General features: G+C 43.6%; 1 protein-coding gene across 1 annotated transcript in view; it reads right to left on the minus strand.

Annotated features, from left to right (window-relative positions):
* Positions 1-25,430, minus strand: part of LOC100578783 — a 74,888-nt gene that overhangs the window by 48,570 nt on the left and 888 nt on the right. The window lies entirely within an intron of this gene.

Here is a 25,430-nt window from a genome sequence, read left to right on the forward strand (position 1 = left end):
GCTTCTTTCGGAGCGCGGCACCGATTTTTGGCCCCACGTGGAGATGCATTCGAGGACCGTTCCGTGCCCTTTGTCCTCGCAACCCTCCCCTCCCCGCGTCTTATTTGTCTTCCTCGAAACCCAACTCCTCGAAATGATCCTTGCTCTCGAATTAAACGAACGCTGACTTTATCTTCTTTTTTTCTTTTTTTGCAATGTTCATTAAATGATATTTTATATTCTATCTGAATCATTCGTTTCGATACCTTTCGATTCGATCGAGGAAAGTGATCGATACGAGACAGTTGAATAACGTATTGAAACGATTCAGAAGAATTTTTCAAAGAATTCCCGTGATATATTTTGTAATTACACCGACAAATATCAAAGGAATATCATAAATCTTTCTTCGAATAATGACAAAAACCTCACGAACGAAACAATAAACGATAAACTTAAAGAAAACGTCATTTTGCTCATCGCTTCGCCTTATTCCGTATCAATCAATTCCCACTACTGTGGTGTCGCAATAAAGGAGAGAGAACCGCAACCTCGTTTGAATTCCACGGGTGAAAGATTGCTTTCCGTCCACGATTAATTCTCCGCCCAGGTGTATACCGAGCCGAGCACGCGACGGGACTTTAATCGCGAAACGCGTCCGAACCAATTACGCTCCGCCGAGCGTATCCTCGCGCTCTCTCCCCTCTCTCCCCTCCCCTCTTCAATAGTAAAGCAGCGTACACACTTTTTTCGCGACACGCGCGAACATTCGAAGAAACGCAACAACGGTTCTCCTCTCTCTCTCTCTCTCTTATTCTCTCACTCTCTTCGCGTTTCCAGTCGATGCACCCTCGTCGAGTCGAGGAATTATCGCAACATGCCGTGAAACATAATAATTAGTTCCAGTTTAGCGAGGTAATGAGCGCCGGCCTCCATTACCCGGTCTCATAATTGTAACCAAACCCCTATTAAAATCGACCCTATAAAGGGCCCTCCCCCCCCCCCTCTCCCTTTTTTCCAGAGAGAGAAAGGAAGAGAGAGAGGAAGAGAGAGGAAGAAAGAGAGAGTTTGCACGCCGCTATCTACCTCGAATCGCATAAGACTGGCTCGTGCGATGCCCCGCGAATAACACCCTATAATTTCCGACATACTATACCGCCACGCTCTTATCCGATCTCGTGAGCTGATCGCTCGATTTCCAGATGGGATTTCGCGATCTCTCAACCTCTCACAGAATTTTTGTTTTCCTCTAACGAAAGCAAAATGGACGTCGCGTCGAATATTGAGTGGTTTAATTGAGTCGATGAATAAATTGAATCGATCGATTCGAGATCGAGATCGATCGCGATAATTACGTAATCCGCTTTTTCAGGTATGGTAAATGCGCTCGGTAATACGGGATGAATTACGATGATATTCAAGTCGTTACGGATTTTTGCGGAATATCGCGGCATCCGGCGTCGGAGTTAATGCCTTATAAAATGTTCGTTTCCTTAATGGAACCTCCACGCTTTTCACCTCGCATTCTTCATGGATTCGAGTAAAATATTTCCCTTGGAAATTAAATATTCCTCTTCGCATTGTGTGGAACGCGTTTCGATAATAAATTTTCTTCTTATTTTTTTTTTCCTCGAAAGAGAAAATTCGTTCAAGACAAACTCCATCCATCATGGAGAAACGCGAGATTCTTGGATCTGGCGACGATTTCGACGATGGAAGGAGAAGGGAGGGAAAAGGAGAACGATAAATCCATTAACGCGAACTTCGACAAAGTTCATTTAGTAACGGGGTTTGTTTTTGCTCCCCGCTCGACTCTCGCACTCGTCCCGCGAACTCTCACGACTTGTAAGTTAGTGGTCTGGGAGAGGCAAACCAAGGCTGTTAAAGATTTAGAGCCGGCCGTTAACGGTCCTCGGCAATTTGCATTCGCGACGCGGCTGAGAGTGTTCCAAGATTTCTGTTTTCCTTCTTCTTTTTTCACCGTATCTTCTCGGAGGAATAACGAGGATTCGTAAGAAACGAAGAGTATCGATCCTGCCACGTATTGTTCCCGCGAAAAACCTAATAAATTCGTCGCAAAATTCATCATCATCATCATCATCATATTAAATCCAAATACATAGGATAATTTTTAATCTTGCCGATAGATTCTTTCCTCTGATTCTGACGAAGATTGTGTATAAATTCTCTCAGATTAATATCGTGAAAACAAAAGAAGAAGAAGAAGGAGAAGAAATATTATCCATCGTCAATCAATTTCTCAAATGTGGATCCATTAATGTAAAATGTAGAATGTAAGGAATGTAAGGCGCGAGCGAATGGAATAATAATAATGATAAAAACTTTGAACCCATTCCCTGAAAGAAAATTCGCGCTTAACACCCGAAAACCTTGAACGGTATTTATTACAAAGACTCGTAAGAGTCGTAAAAGTATCCACTTACGCATCTCGTTAACTCGTGTATCCTTGACGTTATAAAGCATTTTACTGACAAACGATAGAAACATTCAATTTTCCGAGAGCATTGATTAACATTCCATCCGACGGTGTATCAACCGAACAAATAAATACTTTCCACCGTGGTAACGACATTCCATCGTATCAATAATAACTCGATCGTTAGTTTCCAAACAGAGAATTTAGTTTCACTCCTGATCTATCCGAAACAAAACGATTTCTAATACGCTGCGTTCGCGCGCAGGAAGCTTGCCACAACCAGCCATATTATTCACACCTGGGTCACGAAAGGTTCAAGAATCTCATTAATTAGTCCCCGCTTATGCACGTCTCATCAAGTCAATCGATTATTTCATTTGTAACGAGACGAGGAGGAGAGGAGGAGGAGGAGGAGGGAAAAGAAAAAAAATAAACGATCATCAAGGGAACCAATTTCCACCCACGTCGGTTAAAAAGTACGATTTCCCGCGAAACATCAATCAACATTCCGCTCAACAATACGTCAAATTAAGAAAGACTGCCGGTTCTTCTAACGCAAGCCGGAGCTTCTTGCTTTCCAAGAATAATTGCGTATTCTTAATGCGTCGCTTATCAACCGTATATACGACACTCGCGATTACGTAATTGAATTGCGCGGGTTTGATGAAAACTTGCAATTTTTTATCTCTTCGCGATAGAAGCGTCCGGTTGAAAGATTGCTTTTCGGCGATGTTACTTATTTCCTTGATGATCAGCCATAGACAGTTTGTCCAACGTGTCGAATGCATAATTTAGATTCGACGGTGAATCCAGATTTTCAAAGAAAGATTCAATGTCTTTGAATTTTTCCTATCTGGGAGGGATACGATGGAAATTTACTTTTTCTTTCTAATTCAAACATTAACTCGTTCCTCGAATCGTTTGAAATCGAAGCTTCTTTCAAGCTTCACGCAAAATTGATTTCAATAACGTTGCTTGGGCAAACAATCGATTAATTAGTCTCTATTTGTCCGTTATATGAATCGGGGAAAATTTTCCTTTTTTTTTTTTTTCCTCCTTTTCGCATTAAATCGCGTTAAAAATCGCAATTTTCCAAGAAACACCGATCAACATTCCATCCTCCCGTCTCGTCCTGCTCAATGGCCAACAGCCAATCGTCAACTCTCATCAGAGTGCCGAGCGGCGTCCCATTAATGCGGCGATAATTAATAATATTACACTCACAATTACGCACGACCGTGTTTGTTTTATCGCGATCTATCGGATCTTCTCATCGCAGGAGAGGCACGTTTCACCCGAGAGGTGCGTAACGAGCCGTCGTCTCCTCTCGCGTGCGAGCCGCGCGCGTCCAACTTCTATAATTTATGCGCGCGCTATCGCCGTGCATAAATTAATACTATGTAATACACCGCGCACAGTTCCCGAGATCGGATCGAACGCTCGCGCTGGCGAGCTTTAAAAGGATGTTCCAAAGGATTTCGTTAGATTAATTATTGTCTGGCCCGTGTCTTGACGTCTTCACTAACTCTTTCTTTTCCCCTCTCTCTCTGCCGTGAACTTTTGAATCGTGAGAGATTCGTCTCGTATCATCATCGACATCGCTCGATTCGTATTAATTATATATCATCGAATATCGAAACGATTGTTACTACGGGAAGAGGATAATAAGGAGTATGGATAGATAATATTGAGTTGTCGCGTAAATGAAACGATCAATTAATTCGTAAAGTTCGTTTAAAAATAAAGTTGTACGTCAAAACTACTCTTATGTATTAAAAATTCATCTTTAGCAATAACTTAATACATGTATAATGTACCATTTGAAATATGGACTTGCGTAGATATTAATTTTATGAAGAGCCAAGCATGTCTCTGCCATCAAAATTTATAAGTAATTAATAAAGATTCACGAGGATGCCACAGAGAGAGAGAAGAAAGGGATCTCAGGGATCTACGTAAAAAATAATCTCGAAGACTTTGAGTTTCGTTTAAAGAAACGTAACATTTGGAAAATTAAATTTCAATCTCAAGCATGTGCGTATATAAAAAAGAATCCTTCTATAGGACAATGTGTATAAGCACTAGACAAGGAACGGGGGGGGATGGGGGTGGGTGAAGGGTCACCGATGCGATCGATTTAACCGCGAGCGGCACGCTTGAAGCTCGCGTGAATTCCCGATCCGGATTATATTAAGATAAAGGGGTTTGATGGGCGTAGCATCAAACCATCTCGTTACAATTTCGGAAAGGTGGAAAGGGATCAAGATTCAGCGTGGCCTCGAGATGGCGGCCCGATAACCGCGCTGCCCCTCCTCTTTATATTCGTCCGCTCGAGGGCTATCGCGGCCAGATATCGTACGCTTAATTAGAACTTTTAGCGGCGGAAACTCCACGCCGCTTTTGCATTATCATTGACAGCGGGGGAACAAGCTTGGTTAACGCGATAATCCAAAATGATGGTGAAATGGAAAGATTTTTTTAATTATTAGACTGAGGAGGCTTCTTTTGATATTTTGATTGTCGTGAAATTAAATAAGTTGTTTCACTTTCCATTATTTAACTCTAAAAATGTATCAAAGGAAGACTATATTTATAATATTTAACAAATAAAATAGATATATTTGTACGTATAGTGTATTTATGAATGTATATTCGTTTAGAAGATTCCATCTTTGTATTACTTTTTCTTTCTCACAAGGATAGGCAATAAGTGGCTATTTTCCTTTTCTTTTTTCTTTTTTTTTCAAGAATACCCAACCATGTTTCAGAAGGCGCACTATTACCATACCATAAGTTATCGACTAAAACGTCTACCGGTATTACGAATGGTCCATAAAAGTTTCAAGAAGGGGATGAAGCATTGGGACGAGTGCCCTGATTGGCGTGGCTCGATCCACTTTACAAAAGGGCAAAAGAGGGGACCAAAGAGTCGAGATAAAAGGCCGATTTTACGGGGCCCCGCGGAACTCTGGCGAGCCGTTTTCGAGCCATCCTGCGGCCTGATCGAGGAAAGTATAAAGGGTGCCGACGGGCATTGTCTGGCGTTTAGTGCTGGCCCGACCTTTGCTACATGTATCGCGGCCCCCACGGCATCCCGATGGGCTTCTTAAACGTCCCCCTCCTCCCTCTCCCGTTCCCCCGGACGTCAGGTCTTGCATCTCGCTGCCGTCGAGTCGTAACATCCGCGCTTACGACTCTGCGCCTCGCACCTCCAACTTCTCTCTCTCTCTCTCTCTCCAGAAAGAAACTTATTTTCCCCGCAAGCGTTCATCGAACGCGTGCTATTTAAACCCTACGTTTCGACAATTCTTTTTCTCTCTTTCCTTTCCTCGGATTCAGAAAATGAAATTTTTTCAAAAAAGAAGCTCATTGCATGTAATTTCGATACTTTGTCTCATCAGATGTTGATTAATAATCTTGTATTAAAAATAAACTTTTAATAAAATCAAAATTTCAGGACGAGATGAACTACATCGAGAGAAATTTCCTGAAGAACAAAAATGTTTCGACGATGAAGGAACAAGAAGGGATCTCTCGAATCTCGCGTGTCTACCGTTGGAATCCGTAATTAAAATCAATCAGAGGATCTATTTATATATATCCATATGCCTTGGCGAAACGTCACGGCAAAAAGAAGGACGGCTATCGATTCTTCATTCCGATGTCGCGGCTCGCCACGTCCTTTTTTTCCCCCCTCTTCTCTTTCATTTCTTCTTCTTCTTTTTTTTTTCCCCGTCCCATCGCCTCGCATCACCATTTTCGTCCCGTACGTGTCGTTAGGCGAAACACGCGTCGTTAGAAAACGCACACCTACCCACATTAACAGGCCGATAACGGACGCCGGTTTTTATCATTACGTTTAACTCATTTCGATAATCGTCGCGGCAAATCGTCGCGCCCCTCCGCCTCCTCCGAGGTGGATCGTTGGAAGGTGGCCCGCGCGGCTTTGGAATTTCCTTTACCTTTGGAAATTAAGCGTAGTTTCAGAAATCGACGTTGCACCTGGGGGGTCGTCGATGGGGACACTCTTTAAACAGAGAACGTTACGTGCACCGTGCAAATGTAAACGACCGTTACTCCCTGACCTCGTCGTATCTCGCATGAACGTTTCCACCGGTTGACACAGGCCGTTGTACACGCGTTAACCGAGAATAGGATAAACCTGACTTTCTGTATACCGTTTTATGGATTTGCCCGGCGAGCCATAAAGGATAATGCCGCGCGGCCGGCTACGTATTACATTTATGCATGTGTATATCACGCATCTAATTGTGGGGGAACGATAGGGCATTACGATGATTGTTAACGGTGACCTGGCGACGATGGTTGCAGTAATAGAATTCGAGATTCTTTCTTTCCTCGTCGGTCGAAAGATCGATTTAATATATTTATACGCGACGATTCTCTCTCTCTCATTTCGTCTCGGTTTATTATACATCTTCGGTTCATCGATTTGGATGGAATTTTCACGGTTTCAGATCCAAGATAGATAGATAGATAGATAGATAGATAGATAGATTTCTCGATCTGTGATAATTGTATTAGGTCTTCCTATTCGTTAGGCAATTTGTAGAGACAGTGGTTATTGGGCAATAAAGAAATAACCGAATAATTTCTCTAATTTTTATTACCTTCTATGGTGGAAGATGAGCGGCAAATTATTTGAATATTGCGCAAGAGATCGCAAACTTAAGAAAAAGGATTGGAATGCATTGTTACGATGAACGCAGATGAACGTAAAATCTGGATGTTGAATAATCATTTCGTAACGAAGAAAGTTTGCGAATGCGTAATATTTAAAACTTTAGTGGTGGTTTGTTACACCATTTACGCGCATTCCACGAATTATTGTTGTATTATTTTAGAAACGTTCGATCTAAACGACGGGCGAAACGGGCGAATTATATAACAAATGTTTCTAAAATTTTGAAAATCGTTGAAAGATTAACGCGAGATTTAAAGGGAAAAAGAAAAAAAGGCGAATACGTGGAACACGTTCGAGAAAAGGTCAAATAAATTTGCATGAAATTTAATGGTACTTCGGCTCGGAATTGTGACATTTACGTACGCAAATTCTCGTATGTCGTAAATTCGTGACAATTTTCAGATTATTCCGATCTTGCCTATTTTTTATAAAAATATACCAAGAAATTGATCGAATCGAAATCGAAAATTTAAATAAGAATTCATCACGAGCTCCCCCTCCTCCTCTGATCGAACAACGATATTGATATTAATATCGTTCATTTCTTTTACATTTATCTCTTCTCTTTTCGAGGAATAAATCGGAGAATCTTTATCTCGATTAAATTCAAAAACATATTAATTCACCCATAGATCTAAAAATTTAGTCTCTATTTATTGAAAAATTTCCCTCTTGAATTATAAAGGAAGGCAAATACTTGAATAATTCATTCCTGAAGTCGAAGTAGAAAGTTTTCGAGTCCCCCCTTCACGAAAAAGCACAAGTTTAACGTCGCCCTCTCATTTACGCGCAAAAATCGGGGGATTCGTCGCCCTGTACATCGAATTTCTTCTTCTTCGTTCACTTTGTTGGCGATAGTCACCGCGAGCGCAACAGTCACGGCCAGCGAAGGAAGGATCTGGGAAGGGCTGACGGTCGGCAATGCATGAGCATGCATTATCCAAAGATTACGATTATTTTATAGCACTATACGCGCGAGTCATAAAATTCGCGTGCCATTTTAACAACTGGCTTCCTGCTGATGCAGACCTGCACCGACCTCAAGATCGCGGTTAAGAGACGGGCGTGTGGACCGATACGGGTACCATTTAATCGACGAATAAATCACCCGGCCACGATCGAGCCTCGCTCGATCGATGTTCATCCCGTTTTTTCTTATTCCCTAAACGACCCGTACTCGCGACAGAAAGAATAGAATTTACCAAGAGACGCTAAATTTTCCTCCAATTTTTCTTTCAAGTAACCTATCCCGATTCCATTCTTTCGAGTAACCTATCCTGTTCCTTCCTCAAAAAAAGGAATATCCAGATTCGTTTAAGGAACGAAACAGGAAGAGAAGAAAAAGAGTGCAATTAATGAAAAAGTGGGGTTAGGAAGAATAGAATTTACCAAGAGACGCTAAATTTTCCTCCAATTTTTCTTTCAAGTAACCTATTCTATTCTTCCTCAAAAAAAGGAATATCCAGATTCTTTTAAGGAGCAGAAACGAAACAGAGAGAGAAGAAAAAGAGTGCAATTAATGGAAAAGTGAGATTAGGAAGAATAGAATTTATCAAGAGACGTTAAATTTTCCTCCAATTTTTCTTTCAAGTAACCTATTCTATTCTTCCTCAAAAAAAGGAATATCCAGATTCGTTTAAGGAGCAGAACGAAACAGAGAGAGAAGAAAAAGAATGCAATTAATGGAAAAGTGAGGTTAGGAAGAATAGAATTTACCAAGAGACGCTTATTAAATTTACCAATTTTCCTCCAATTTTTCTTTCAAGTAACCTATCCTGATTCTATTCTTTCAACTAACCTATTCTATTCTTCCTCAAAAAAAAGGAATATCCAGATTCGTTTAAGGAACGAAACAGGGAGAGAAAAAGTTTGACAAAGAGTGCAATTAATGAAAAAGTGAGATTAGAAAGAATTTACCAAGAGACGCTAAATTTTCTTCCAATTTTTCTTTCAAGTAACCTATCCTGATTCTATTCTTTCAACTAACCTATTCTATTCTTCCTCAAAAAAAGGAATATCCAGATTCGTTTAAGGAACGAAACAGGGAGAGAAAAAGTTTGACAAAGAGTGCAATTAATGGAAAAGTGGGGTTAGGAAGAGCAGCCTGCTTCGCCTGCTCATATTAATAGCGAACACGAGTTTTAGACTTAGGTTGAGCAGCAGGTTACGGAAGCCACGTAGCGGCGATTATTCGTCCCCGGGGCATTGTGGTCCTCCCAGTGGGGGCGCGTTTACACGGTCTATCGCTCCTTTCGTTTCGACTCGTCCAACTCTTTCCGAGGAGGAGGCGAACAACCTACAGCCTTTGTACCACCGACGTCGTTCCACGTCGCTTAGACCTCCGTGTTCCGCTTTTACGGCCGGGATGGATCCTCGGCCGGCCTCCACGCTCTTCTTCTTCTCTCTTTTACGCGCCCACCAGCAGTAGCACCACAGTTATTTACCTACTTACGCGTCGCAGCCACACACGTGGCGGCAGCCGTGTGTGCATGCGCTGTCCGGACATAATGCTGGAGAAATATGAGCTCACGACCCCGCGGCTATACGCGGATTCTGATGATGAGAACGAAATGAGGCTGAGCAAGGTAGCCGCATCCGGAGGAGATCGGGGAGTGATTCATCGGCCGGGTGGCGGGGATTAAAAAATTGCCCGGAGTCAGAGGTGGATAGTACGTTACTTCGAAAATCGACCAATAGATAACCTCCCCTCGCCCTCTTTGTCGCAAGGAGAAGGGGATAGAAAAGAGGAACAGCCATCTCTTCGTAGCATTGGATTCTATCTCGAGATTTAATTCATTAATCCTTGTGTTTGGAAGAATAAAGAGATTTAGAATACGAGAGTGGAAGGAAGAATTAATATTTTATGGTAATTTGCAACTTTTTTAACGAATCGATTGAAAGAGATAAACCCGATTAGATGCGATCAAGTATCATTTGATGGAAGAAAATCGATGAAAATTTGAAGAGGAAATGATGAGATTATGAATATATATGTATATATTGCAAAATTGAATCGTGTAAAATGGTACGTCCATCGATCCATCGGGGCTCGAAGAAAGGAGGTATTGTGGAGGGAAATGAATAAAAACATTGAAAGCGGCGAGGAGTCCGTCTGTTCGCGGGCATCATACAATTATTCCACGTTGGTTACCATACAATGCTTACTTAAAGTCAGAGATTTCGTCGCGCGATTTCTAAGAGCTACCAGCAAAATGGCTTCATCAGCCGGGCTGTTTGCATGCTGGCCCGTTCTCCATTCGCGTAAAGATTTTCTCTCTCTCGAATCGAATCTTGCTCTCGTGGCGAGCGTCCTTCCAACGTCCAACTCCTTCGAAACGATTTGCAATCCCCATCCACGGGATTTGGATTACTTAATAATGCTCCTCCTTCACCCTCCCTTCCCTCCCCCGTTGAAATCGGCTTGTTGAAAATTACATAATAATTCTATAATCTCTAAATCGCGGCGAACAATGAAAAATTGGAGAACTTTTTCCGGTAAAATTACTCTATTCTTTTCCTGCGGTTACTCATTCCTTTAGTTCCAAGCCTTTCATCGAATCGTTGGAAAACTAAAGAGAATAACCCTTTCACGCCAGCTATTTTTACCCACAATTACACACCTCATAAACATCTCAACGCGGCCGATTCGTTCCACGCCGATGTTTATCGTCGTTCGTAGCTTGATCGTTGTGCCGTCCAATAATAATAAATATGCACTGGCAACGTCCATAATCCGTCGTATCGTGACGTTTGCTCGGTCTTCTCCTTTGTGCGCGCGGATCCTCGTAGGTTAGACATCACGTACCAGAGAGAAGAGAGAGAGTGACACGGAGATTCGAATCCGGTGTCACGGGCAACACAGGTGCACAATGCACGTGAGAGAGTCCCGTATGATAGACTATTTAAAATGCATTGGCAATAAGCCACGTCGCGTTACGCGTCGCCGTTCGAGCGCCTGAGACTTGTCTATGGGCTGAGCCATTCATGGCTTCGTCCAACCTGTGCCAAGCTTAAAACTCCTCTCTCTCTCTCTCTCTCTCTCTCTCTCTCTCTCTCTCTCTCTCTCTCTCTCTCTCTCTCTCTCTCTCTTGTGTATGTGAGCAACGTTTACACGAGGAGGAGAAAAATTGTTCGAAAAAGAGAGTGAAGCAACAACGGCGGAGAACAATAATTTGGTAAGATGGAATTAAAAATGAACATTTTGTGTTCGGTAAATTTTTCGATTGAAAAATATCGAGATGTATCTTCTCAATTCTTTCATGATCCGAATCTAATCATCAGTTTTACATTTCTCCTTTCAAAATTTTAAGATTCGTGTATGTTACTTTACATCCTAATAATTAATGTCGTGGTCCAATACTCGAAGAATTATTAACCATGCATTCGTAACAAGAACGATCGAGGTTCCAAGACTAGCTAATTAATTGAAAACGCTATTAAAATCATCCGTCTCTCCCATAAGTACCTTCGCCACCAAGAACGTTCCGTCGGTGTTGATAGCCATTTCCCTAACATCTTTTCTTCTCAATCTCATTTACAAGGATTAAAGCGAAAGTGAAACGTAACACGTACCTAATAACGAGTAAACTAATCCAAGCATGCTCGTCAAAATGCGCTGTAAGTTGCCCCACTAGTCGTAATGGTGTTTATGGGCAATTCTCGACCTGTGGCGCTGCAGTTAGCAACGGCATAGCTTGCACTGGAAAAGCCATATCGATCCAAGGGAATTCCATTTTTCCATCTTATCGATCGAAAGAAACCAAGACGAATTTTACACGAATCAAGCACACGTCCATGCCGACGTATCAGAATTCCAGTTCCATTCTGGAAACAGGAAACGGGCAAATGTTTCGCGCATAGCAATGCTTATCCCGAACAAAAGCTTGAATCCCATCCCAATGGTGTATCGCCGAGGTTCTCACTCCCGTTCGCGCGATCGTAAAGCTAGTTCATTTGAATATGAATAAAACGCGTTCTCGCCGGCGCGCGGTATACGCGCGCGGCCGAATGCAGCCACCCATCCCACCACCACCCTTCCAGTTAGGTCGCCGCCTCGCCTCGCCCCTCGAACTCGCCCAGTGTTTTACGCGCACGCATTTATGGATTGTTTAATGGCGGCCGCCTACAAATTAGACGAGCGGTAAATCAGCCATCGAGCAGACCACACCGTTGCCAGCCCCCCCAACAATCGCACGGCGAGGGTATTGTTGCCGGCCAAATAAAATATTAGGTGCACGCGCTGCTTCGGGCGACACCGCGTAAAGGAGCAAAGGGGGGAGGGGAGGGCGATCATTTCTTCGCGTATCCTTTTCCTCGTTATCGTCAAAAGGGGACGAAGAGGATATACAATGTAATAACAGGCTTCCCTGTGAGAAAATTCGACGAGGAAATGTATTGTCGCGGTAATGGTGAAACTTGGGTAGGAGAGGATGGAAAAGGAGTTGTTTCTTCTCTCGGGTTGCCGGCCTGTTTTTCTCGTAATGTTGGATAGGTAAACAGTGTTTTCCAAAGAGTGGACGTAATCATGATTCGCGCGCAACTGACTGATACGCGTATCAAATTGTTGCTGGAAAATTTCTCACGCTTCTTACGATTAACGATTTAATATACTTTTGTTTCTTTTTTTCAAATGAGCGATTTGGAAAAATTTTATACATCATTAAATTACACAAGGTAATATAATTTTCTCTCGATTAAAAAAGAGAGGATATGAGAATAATATATTAAATTATGTATATTCAGAGGAAAATGATCGTCAGAAGATCGATTTGAAGGATGTCGCGCAAGGATGACCGAGGTCATGGATTGGCGGCCAAGGTCATTTGAAAGTTACGAATCAGGATTGCGAAATGGAGGCTTATTCGAAGGTCGTGCCGATCATTAATGCCATCAAGATCGCGTTATGTAGAATGAATTCTGCTCATACAATTACGTGAACGATCTATCCATCGATTATTATTGATTATTCCGCCATCCGTAATTGTCGCGTTCCATTTCCAGCCATTCCTTCACTTTTACTTCGAAATACGAATACAAGGTTCAACGTGCCTTCCAATCGCTCAAAGAATCGTCAAGGAAAACCAAGAAATTATTGGAAATGATCGAAGATACGTTACGGTATCTTGAAACATCGCCAGTTTATACGCGGCGAGGAGTCACCATGAAATATGAAAAGACACCATGTGCGAATAGCGATTACAAAGGTGCTCCCAGCTATGGCTCCGGGTTGATTATCTCACCTGTTCCGACTCTCGCTCTCCTGCTATAATAGGTTCCTCGTCCCCAGTGGTCTGCCACAGTGGTCTCGCTATGCGATTATATTTCTTGCTCCCATATATATCTTCGCTTCACCCCTCCACTCCCACATATACCATTATTTCTTTCTCTTCCGCAATTTCTACCTCCTCTTTCAATCCTTTCCCAAGAACATTTCGAACAAAGAAATATAACATTCCTCGCAACTTGAAATTTCCCCGAAAATTAACTTCACGAGAGATTATTACAAATAATCAAGAAAAATAAGTAATCGAATCCCAGGAAAGAAATCTCGTAATTAACGAAGAATATTCCTTTCTCACGGATGAGACTCCCAACCAACAATCTTGTTTCCTCCCCGTTTCTTGCCTGCCCAGAGGTGGTTCGTCGGCGAAACCAATCTCGAAGGGAGGTGAATCGAATCGCCGAAAGAAGAGAAAACTCCATTAGACGTTAGAGACGTTCTTCTCCTGTCGTCCTCCTCCTCCTCCTCCTCCTCCTCCGTCATGTGTGCACAGAGCGCAACGCGCACAGCGTTGTAAAGCGAGACTATCTCGGGCTACTATCCTGGGGGCGGTGGAGGCTGGAGGGGAGGGGAGGACTTTGCGGCGGCGGCGGCGGCAACCGCGAGCAGAAGAACACTCGCTTTTTTGTCCAAGTCAATATATCAGCGCGGGGGCCATGTCTAACGGGTAATGCACGTTCGTCCGATCCCTTCTGGACGAACAACTGGGAAGCAAGCAAGCCTGCCTTCCTCCACGACCACCTCCATGGTTATTCAACCGGTGGAGGCGCTCGAGGCGCTCCAACGATTGTCAGGGAAGAAAACTACTTCATTTTCCACGTTACGTGGCAGACGAGGGCTACCGGAATGCGACTAACGCACTTACTCGGCGGGATATTTTTAGCCATTTCATTTTTACCTCCTCGATGACTCGGAGGAAGGGTTGATACAGACGGAGGGAAAGATAGTTTCTCCGTAATTCCCGAGGGGAGAGATTGAAAGTAATTTTGATAAACGCGAGGAATAATCGGACGATTCGAATTTAATTCTCTCGTTTTTAACACCATAGGTATACATAGATGATCTCGGAGCAAAAAATATGGGAGAAAAGATCCTTTTTTTAAAAAGAAAAAAGGAACTTTTTTTAAACAGATTTAAAAGCGAAAGATGAAGAGGATATTGCTCGCGTATCCTGCTTCGCGTCACCGTCGAACGCGCTCGCCGTTCAATTAGCCTCGCATTCCGGCAGCGACAGATGTTGCCACCACCCGCGGCGCGGCACCGTGAATTTGATCGAAGGAATATGGATACGGTCGCCGTGGTATCGGCGGTTTTAAACCTTTCTCGCGGCGTATCGCACCGCGTGAAATATCAAATTCAGAGAAACGATTAATTACAAAATTGCATAACGACGATAATATGGACGCGGCGCATGTGCACGCGCGCGATCATCCGACGCGATATGCATAATGCATGACAATTTCACCGAGGCAACCGGCCGACCACAACCTTTTTGATTTAAACGAGCGTCCCGATCATTAAGCGAGATCGTTCCGCGGACGAGCCGCCTATCGATCAGGCTGGCCAAGACGCCGGTCGATCCCCTTACCTACCCTCTTCTGTGTGTGTGTGCCCACTTGTGCCCACTTGTGCGCGCGGTGACGTCAAGTTGATTAGCATCTGCCGGCTTCGATCGAGCCACGAATTATTGTCACTGCACGCTTCCGGGATTGCCGGCCTCTCTTTCTCGCCGAACAAAGACGCCCACGAGAGATCGACACGGTTGCCGATCGCAAAATCGTAATCAATTCGCCGAGTGAGTGATCGCTAGCCTATAATTACCGGAGTTGGGCGACGATCCAACAGAGAAGGCTATTTTAGAGTCGACGATCTATCGGGTTAATTTTAATGACTTTACGATTCTCTTGGACAGTTTGAGAATATTAATTTGACGGATGATCGAGGAGAGACGGAGATTGCTACCGTTGCGAATAATTTAATTCTCTCTCTCTCTTTTTTTTTTCTTAATCCTCCCAGAGGAGAAAAGGTGTTAATGGAATCAGAGTTCAAGGCTTTCGGGTAATATAAAATTTTCTGAACGAGAGATATTATATTAAGAAGGAAGAGAAAGAGAATTCAAAGCAGAAGAGAAACAATTTGAAATAATTCTGGAAATTAAAGATTGTATCGAATCGAAGAGTCAAAGATGATCGATTAGGCAACGATTTCGTCTTTCGAGCAACGCTCGTCCTCCCGTTTTCCCCGCTCGTCTTCCCTCTTGATTTACGATCGCCGATCAAGCGAAAGTCACCGGCGAAAAATATACGCTCCTCCTGTGTGAGCGTCCATCCGCGCCGATGGCGTCCAACTCGCGCGATTTTCTTTCGAACGAGCCGCGAAGAAGCAAGGGCACCGCGGCGATCTTCCTCCTCCTCCTCCTCTTCTTCTTCCTCTTCTTCTTCCACCGCGACGGCTTAAGTAGCCGCGGCGTGCCGTAGGGTTTGCCGCCTCAAAATTACCGGCACGCCGCTATGAAAATGATAATTTACTGTGACGGGCCTCGGGCCCGTGTATCTGGTTCACGCGAGAACGCCGCTACCGTGTTTTCATGCTCGTGCCGGGGCTACAGGCTGTTCCTTAGATCACTAGATGAGGCCGATAGTTATTCCTATAGTGTATATACGAGAGGATGCCGCTCCAGCCACGTTGTTTCCAAGCGCAAAGAATAAGGAACACGCGCGCGTGTATACTATACGCCTCTTGAATTATCGTCAGACGATTGATAAATAATATTCGTTTCATACTTTTCTAAATATTTCCTTCTCTCTTTGTTCCCATGTTTTCGTATCCGATTTTATCCACGGATTTTATTGCATAAATGATAAGAAAATTCAGAACATTTCAAGCATCCAACCGAGTTATCCGAACATTAATTAATAACATTTATCCACGAACGATTATTATAAGTCTGTCGGCGATAACCGAGGCCGGGTTTCCCACACAGAGGTTCGTTAGGGAGTGAGGCCGTCTCAGAAACGTAATCATTACCGTTGTTATTATCGTTATCGTCATTATTATACCATGAATAACTAAAACGTGCGGACGGGAATCGGCGGAGTCATTCTCGCCCTCATCTCGCGGGGAGAGGAGGAGCAGGAGGAGGAGGAGACCGTACGAAGAGACTTACGGTCACGGCTACGAACGAAGATGAAGAAGCGGGCAGGCAGAGGCCCTTACACAGCTACGCGTACATTTTCATTCGTTCCATCCCGTGCCAACTCCCCATTTAACCGTCTCTCTTTCACACAACACACACTCTCTCCCTGTATATATCCCGCGCGCGCGCGCGCACAGGGGCCGAGTATTCGCCAATTAAGCTCTATTGAAGCGGTCAGGCACCGCAAGGTGGCCCCCAGACCTGGCCGTTAAATCCAGATTAAGAGCGGCGCATGACACGTTGAATCCGTGGCTCGTCGATCCAGAAACATTTAATTTAGACGTTACCGCCTGTTGCCAGGAGGAGATATCTCTTTATTCGAGCTACGAGTAACGTAGTACGAAGAGAGCCGCGCTCACACAGGCCGGGGAGGATTAAAACGTCCCCCCCCTCCTCCTCTCTTACGTTGGGAATTTATTACGAGCGATTCTTTTTTTATTCCTTTTTCAATGGCGAGGGATACATTATTCTTCCAATCTTCGTTATTTCGCGGGAATCACGATGCGTGTCGTGGTTATCTAAGAGTGATCCTAGAGTTAATTATTACTTATGGATCGAGTGCCTCTTCGAGTAAGCTTTATTTCGAGATGAACGGATGGAGAACGGTCTGATCGAAAGGAGGGAAACGAGACGACCCTCCCCCTACCTGCTTGTTCCCTTCGATTCGTGTTTACTCGATGATAACAAATTACCGGACGAATCTGTGCAGTCATACTCTATAATTGCGACTACCGTGGGGCGAGATCCGTGGTGGGATAAAGCCGGGCCGATGAATCGTGATCCGGGAGGATCCGCGAGAAAGTCGAGAAGGTGAGAAAAAGCTGCGGCAATAACAAGGGCCGCGGCAATAGAACGGGCCGTGTAAGAGAGTCAAAAGGATCGCTAAAGAGTATGCCTCGAAACTATTCATCCTATTTCTTTATCGGCGGTACGGTGATTATATTGCTCGAGCTCTTCCCTCTCTTCCCTCCCCCTCTTTCGTCGACATCCTCTGCCTGTACACTCGATATCCTAACGTGGAATTATTATTATTCTCTCCGATGAACGGCCGTTAACCTTTAACTGCAGGATGAAACTCGACTCGATATTTCACACCGTGGACCCAATACGATTAGCATCTTGGACATAATTGGCCGACAATTTTGCCGACGATCGCGACAAAGCGATAAGCCGCACTTTCTTTTTTTTTTCGCGTTCGAAGTAAGCGAAGATTTTATTAAAAAAAGATTTTGGAAAAGGAAGGTATTCGACGTATCTCTTTGAAATTAATAACTTTCGAAATTTTATGTTCCTCTGTCTAATGCTTCCCTTCCCCTTTCCCCTCCCTCAGATCCCATCAAACGTCGATCAAAAGAGCGCAGAGCCACGCAGAGAGAATCGTGAAAGCATGAGCGTGGAGGAGGTTGGAAAAATCGATACAAGGGAGGAGGCGCGAAATTGTAACGGAGGATTGTGCCTAACGGAGAGGAAGCCGGCAAACTCTCACGGCCTCTGAACTCGTCATAACTGCAAATGGAATGAATACCTTTGGCCGCCTATAGTAGCCACGAGTGGCTGGCCATTGCCTGGTGGATGGTTACTGGCATTTACGGCGCTAACCCACTGAATGCAAGCTCTAAGATTGGCTCGAGATATTAAGCGCGGCGTGTGTACACACGCACCAACACGAAGAGGGGGATGTGCACGTGCACGCTCGCAAGGTGAGCGTGAGAGGTGATATACCTATATCTATGTGTACAGTGAGTGTGCACGAAATGTACAGCGTGACTCCTCGTCGACGACGAGGACGAGGACAACGGAGGACAATGCGAGTCTACGTGTGCGAGAAGATCAGGGGAGCAAGGTGCGAAGGTGGCGTCGAGCACCTGCCACCGTCATTATCATCAGGAAACACGGGGAGAGGAGGCGCGAGGATTCGAGTCTAATTCCTGCCTACGGCTGCAATCCGCTCTCGTTGCTCGTGCGTCGGGCCATGCACAAGGCACCCGGCCTTTAACCGATTCACGCTCTTCGTTCGAGCCGGCCATTATCGCGTGGCGTGACCGCGAACGATCTTCCCCAGGGCGAAAGATTTGTCGAGTGACTTCCGGTAGCCTTTCGAGCCGATGAAGCAGTTATTTCAGAGGATTAATGGGACATGAGTGTATTGAGTCCTGGGGGACAATGTGTCTCTCCATCCTTTCTTCTTTCTTTTCTCAGGGATAACGTAGGTGTTCCAATAACTGTTCTCTCGAGTTCGTGACTGTATCTGAAGAAGTAAATATCTTCTTCGATAGGAAAAGTATCTTGGAGAATTATTTAAATCCATCTTTCGTAACTTTTATCCTGAAGAATTTGGTCGGGTGATAAATACACATACGCGAATTTGAGGATGTTCGATTCATATGTAAACGAGGATATAATAAAAATTATAAACGTGTCGCTTTCGAAAGTCGAAATCTAAGCGGTTTACAAGCGGCATAATTTTGCCCAAGATGGAACGGCGGCTTCGTTTCTTATTCTCTATCCTCTCTCGGATAGATACGGGGACAAAAGTAAATCAAACGGGGTCCACGTTGATTCGTTTGCATCGATAACGATCCCACGAGGAGAGGAGTATGAATGCCTGGTGCGGGCATATGTATACCCAAGGAAAGTCGAACCTCTCCATTTCCCGGTTTATGAGAGATATATATTTCCACGAGCAAACAAGGTGCCGCGGGAAAGAATAAACGGTCCGGGAGAAAGGTATGGCACGATGCGATCGTATATTAAGGCTGGAGTTGGGTTCGACGTTGCGGCGAGATCGCGAGAATTCGAGCGGAAATTATGAGCCGAAAGAGGTGACGGCGTACGTTTCCTTCGATCGGCACGAGATCGAGATGTATCGATGCGTCCAGCCATCGATCGGATTCGAATTATTCCAAAACCTCGCCTCGGGCCTTGGAACGATCGATTTTAATCCTATTGAATTATTGGTATTTGACGAGGATATCGATAGCTTTATTAGGAAACGGAGTGATCCAAACGAGAAGAAATACGATTTATCGATTGTTCTCGAAATTGATTTTGTTTTATCCAAGATGGAATAAATGGATTACTCGATTCGATAAGTTTAAAAAAAAAAAACATTTGTCGAATTTGATTTGTTACCGATTCAATCGAAAACGAAATTCAAACGATGAATTATTCGATATTTGGAAAATATTCAAAAAATTTTGACTCATTCAATATTATCGATCGTTCTGATAATGGTAACGGTATTTTAAGGGTGTTCTTCACGTTTGCCCAAGAAATCCCCGTAGTATTTCAGCAAAGGTTCGAGCCTCCATAAAGAGATGGCACTGGGTGCACTGCTCGTGAGAATTCCCTTAGCTTCATCCCTTCTCAAACGTTTAACAAAGAATCGACCCGTTACCCTCGAAGATTCAAAATCACTTAATACAATTAAATTAAATTCAACGACAAATCTTTTCCAATTCTCCCAATATATTGATTTGAAATTTGACCAATTAATTCAACATCGAAAATAAGTGATTTAAAATCCAACGTCAATATTATATACCACTAAATAAATCCAGCTTACACGCGCGAGTTATCGGCTCGTAAAATAGGAGGAAGAAGCTCTGGGATGCGTAAAGAACACGGAAGGAAGAGATAGAGGCGAGGCGCGAGGGCGAAGGTGGAAGATAACCGTCGGGAGTGGAGGATAGGAAGGGTGGTACCACCCAGCGAAAAATTAATAAATCCTGCTCTTAAACAAACAAACTCCACCCACCCGCGGATCGGATAAGGGGGGGCCCCGGCTATTGATTTATTAATTTAGAGCTGCCCATTCTAAGACTTGGCCACGGGAACAGGCCGGAGGGGGATATGCCTCGCTCGCGCCTCCCCTCGTGACCGAGGGCTTCAGGATCCCCAAGTTGAGGGATCCGCTATCCGACGTGGTATCGGTAATTATAGCCCTGGACCCGGGCGCGCGTCGGGGTTACGTTCATTACTGAATTATCGGCTCTCCTCTCGGCAAACAATGTACCCCTTTCAACCCTTCCTCCCCTCCTATCTATTCCTCCCCCTCCCCCGGTCCACCGCGAGGCTCGTTACTCTTCTTCGTTTTTCCTCCGCAAATATCGCCTCTCTCCTCGCTCTCGAGGAAGGAGACTGGACGGGCTATCTGATGGGCCACAGGCTGAACTACGACCGGCCCCTTCTTCCTCTTCTTCCTTGCTCTTTCGTTCTTTCTACGACCGGCTCCCTGCTTATCTCTCGCGAAATTCCCCGATCGTTTTCTCGCGAACGAAAATTCAACGAATTAGACGATTAGAAGTAAGTGGAAAGAAAATTGAAAATACAGGATTCGAGAGGAGAAATGATTAATGGGATGAGTCATCTGGCGGAAATTTTAGAACAGGAGAAGTTTGAGAGAAATGGGACTTGGGTTGATTTAATAAATTCGACGTTTCTCAAAATCTCGTTACGATGTTACGTGTACGGATTCGCCACGGTGTTATTAAGTGTGAATCGACCTTAATACCTAGGCGAATCGTATACGAAAGACGTGGATGCGTCTTTGCTTCGTCATCCATGATGAGGAACGCAAGAACCGCGCATTACCCACGGATCGCCGCGGCTTTTCTGGTCCACCGTGCGACCGCCTCGACCACCACCATCGACCAGACGTCTCTTCACGGCGAAATTTTTTTCAACTCGCACTTTCTTGTAAAATCAAACTCCGATTTCTTATTTTCGAAAAAGGATAATAGATAAATCGAAGAAGTTTATCAATTAATAATTTATATCCGAGTATGTCGATTTCTTTCGAATTTAAAAAAGAGAAAGAAGAAGAAGAAGAGTTTCGATTTATGAAAAAGGATAATAGATAAATCGAAGAAGCTTATCAATTAATAATTTTATATCCGAGTATGTCGATTTCTTTCGAATTTAAAGAAGAGAAAAAAGAAGAAGTTTCGATTTACGAAAAAGGATAATAGATAAATCGAAGAAGCTTATCAATTAATAATTTTATATCCGAGAATCGATTTCTTTCGAATTTAAAGAAGAGAAAGAAGAAGAAGAGTTTCGATTTACGAAAAAGGATAATAGATAAATCGAAGAAGCTTATCAATTAATAATTTTATATCCGAGTATGTCGATTTCTTTCGAATTTAAAGAAGAGAAAGAAGAAGAAGAGTTCCGATTTATGAAAAAGGATAATAGATAAACGAAGAAGCTTTCATGTATGTATACATGAAACGATAATTGTCGATTTCTTTCGAATTTAAAAAAAAGAAAGAAGAAGAAGAGTTTCGATTTATGAAAAAGGATAATAGATAAACGAAGAAGCTTATCAATTAATAATTTTATATCCGAGTATGTATACATGGAACGATAATTGTCGATTTCTTTCGAATTTAAAGAAGAGTTTCGATAATCGATAATCCCTATATCGAAGGACGATTATCGAGCTTCATGAATTGCAAATCGAGCCAAATCATCCGAATGTAAATTCGAGCGTGTGTATAAGATAAGCGCTTAAGGGACTCGGTTAGCTAGCAGGTGTCGATGATTCACGAGGAGCCGGTCGCAAGGCTGCCCGGTTACAATTTTCGAGGCCGGCCCGATGCTTTATAGAGGTGGGCAACAGGCTCGTAGGTCACGGTAGAGAAGAATTTCTACGAAACCATAGTGGATTTCGACCGAAACGTTTCCCCCTGACGCCAAGGTTTATGGTTCCAGGTTGCTCGAGGTGGCGGCCTCGGAGAGAAGGAAGAAAGAGAACGAATACGCGAAGAAAGGGATAAAAGAGCGTGGCCCCGTGTGTGTCTGTGTGTAGCAAAATGTAGCAGTCCAACAGTTAGGTATAAATAGTTGCAGTTCACCCGCGTCCAAGTTACGTCGGCGAATAATTTATGCCGCGGTGGTGGTTCCGCGCCGCCCATTTCGCCCTAAAAATTATTTATTTGATTGAACACCCGTTGGTTCGGGGAAGGCTATTCCTGGACCGAACCGTCCAGGATCATCTACCGTTCGCGTTATGAGTTCGCTCGTCCCGTTTCGTGGCGCGGAACAGGAGGAGGATAGGTGACGAGCTTCGAAGCTTCGTTGCATTATTCGTCCGTTCCAATAGTAAATTACGTGTGAAATTTGAGAAATGATGATGATTGCCAATTTCCTCCTCCAGAGATGCTATTCTTGAACCCGATAATAATAACGATCTATGCCGAGGAGAGGAATTAGCGTGCAGGCGAATACCCTTGCGCGCCATCCAATTAAAATTCGGAGTGTTAATGTTATCCCGGTTAACGCGAAGAAAGAGACGACAGAACTCTTATCTTAGGCATCGACGCCTATCGTAACGAACGATAATAACGATGGTATAATTAGATACAACACCTGCACGAGGCAAACAAAAGTCGAAAATGCACGTATTCGTAATTCGAATTAATCGATTGCGATCGATCACTCCTACGAAACGAAAGAAGAGAGCGAGGAGAAGACAACCTATAACTTTCTCTACCACAACTAAACTTCCCACGAGTTCCAACGAACAATGCCAACCATTGTCTCGCCTCGACTATAATTCGTAATTAGTCCCCTGATTAATTATCGATTTATCGTCCAATTATTATAATTAACCGAGAGGGATCCTCTCCTCTCCGCGAGATTATATAACTCCGTGGCCGAGCTTCTTTCGCGGATAGACGTTAGTTACCTCTGCATGGGTCCGAGCAAACGAGAGCCTTCACCACCGCTATCTATATATCCCGATTTTACGACGCGGTACAGGAAACCTTCGGGTAAATTGGCACAATTACCCTCCTCGATATCTTACTCCTCGAGGAAGAGGCACTAACGCGAATCCGCACGTGGAACGTTCCGCGACCAACGCATCGGGTTACAGAGGGAATAATTCATCCGGCTAATACGCCGAGATAAATTACGTAGGATGATAATCGATGTCTACGCCTGTGTCATCCAAAGTAATAAATGCACCGCACAAAGATCTACGATCCTCCTTGCCGTATCGAACTATGCTCTCGAGTACCGCCGTTTCTATCTCCCTCCCCGCCGTTTCCGTTTCGCTCTGGCGTGCGTCACCGAGTCTCTCGTCGATTCGAGTCAAAAATTATCGAGGTTTACGACGAGGCGATTAACGATGTGTACGAAGTGTTCTTTTTCCTCGAGATATTCCGCGAGTTCGAAGCGGAATCGGGACGGCTTCGAAGGACGGCTTCGACGCGAGCCCGATTGGAGGAGTGGCCGATCCCAGATACGAGGGTCGACCTAACTTTATTGTATTTAATTAATTACTCCGTCCGATACCCGATCCTGCAATTTGTACCTTCCCATATACCCTCTCCTCGCCTCTCCGCACCGCCGTTCCTCGACGTTGCTCGTCGCCGCCTCCGCGACCTATGGAATCCCTTCTTTTTTTTTTTTTTTCCTTCCTTTTTCTCGTTCCACGAATCGGCCAAGTATCGAAAGTCGCGTTTGCGCGATATGTGTCAATGTAAATCGCGATAGATCGTCTATTTATTCTACGAAGAGCAAAGTGTATCTAAAGATAGACGCGAGGAGAATCGTGAATGAGAGGAGAGAGAGAGGGAGAAAATGGAACGAGTTCGGTAGATTTATTAAAAAAAAAAAAGATACGAACGATTGATAATAATTAATATTTTATATAAAAGATTTAATAAATGCACGAGTTTGTTCAGACAGTTAAAAATTATATGATAATGAAGTATCAATATCGATATCCAGAATGGAATTTTGAAAAATATCTGGAAATATATCAATAAAATAGAATCCAATAGAATATATCGTTCAAGAAATCCTGATGATATTGTAAATCACGCTAAACTCGGTTCACCAGGATAAGGAATAAACTATATATATATATATATATATAAAATTATATATATATATATATTGGCGTCGTGAGTCACGATTCATAGCATAAATCAGAGTTAGAATGAGCTGATCCTACGCGTAGGGACTTGTCACGGATGATCTGTACGCGTGTAAAGTGGCGTCACAACATCGGTAATGCGACTATAATGCTAATTTACCGTTTACAACGAACGAAACTACCCTTTCCTTTTGCCAATCCCTCCCTTACGTCGCGCCGATCGTTTTGTTATTAACGCTGGTTTCTTCGAAAGAAGCTTGAACTCGACCCTAGGCTCAACGATTCGCATTCGCGCAGAAATATAGGTATGGATGGTGAACAAGAAACGACTCAGTCTTGAGAGAGAAAGAGAGAGAGCTAAGCCACGACTCGGTCTTGTAAATGTCCTTATTTTTTCCCGATTTCGAGCTACGAAGCTTCTTAACAGCGAATTTTAAACTCGCGAACGGATATCTATCTCTTTCTGAATGTGTCTACCTGTACGTGAGAATCGGTTATAAAGAAGCTACCCCGGGAGATATTATGCGGGTGATGTATTATTGCACGGTAAGATCAGGGTTGTGTTTCATAACAAGATAAAGTACCGCAGGCATGGAAAGTAATAGGGTAGAATTTATGTTCATACATTATTGACGATGCGTTGCACGTGTAACCTACTTCCAACACATGCACAAGTTTGGTTGCCCTCCGGTGGATTTATTTTCCTAAACCTCCTCGCTTTTGAGTTATTGGTTTTTAATTTGGCATTGAAACGATCGCGGATGAAATATCGTGATGAAATAGCACGCAACTCATAAATATTCATAATCGCACGTGAAATCATTTTTATAATATGATGGTATATCGTTATAGGTTAGAATAATGGATAGAAAAAAAAAAATCAGGACCTCGTTGCATGCAATTTTGCACGAGCCACGACTTATTCTAATATGTATATGTTCTAAT

Source organism: Apis mellifera, linkage group LG10, assembly GCF_003254395.2.
Source record: "Apis mellifera strain DH4 linkage group LG10, Amel_HAv3.1, whole genome shotgun sequence".
In the NCBI taxonomy this organism is placed as follows: Eukaryota; Metazoa; Arthropoda; class Insecta; order Hymenoptera; family Apidae; genus Apis; species Apis mellifera.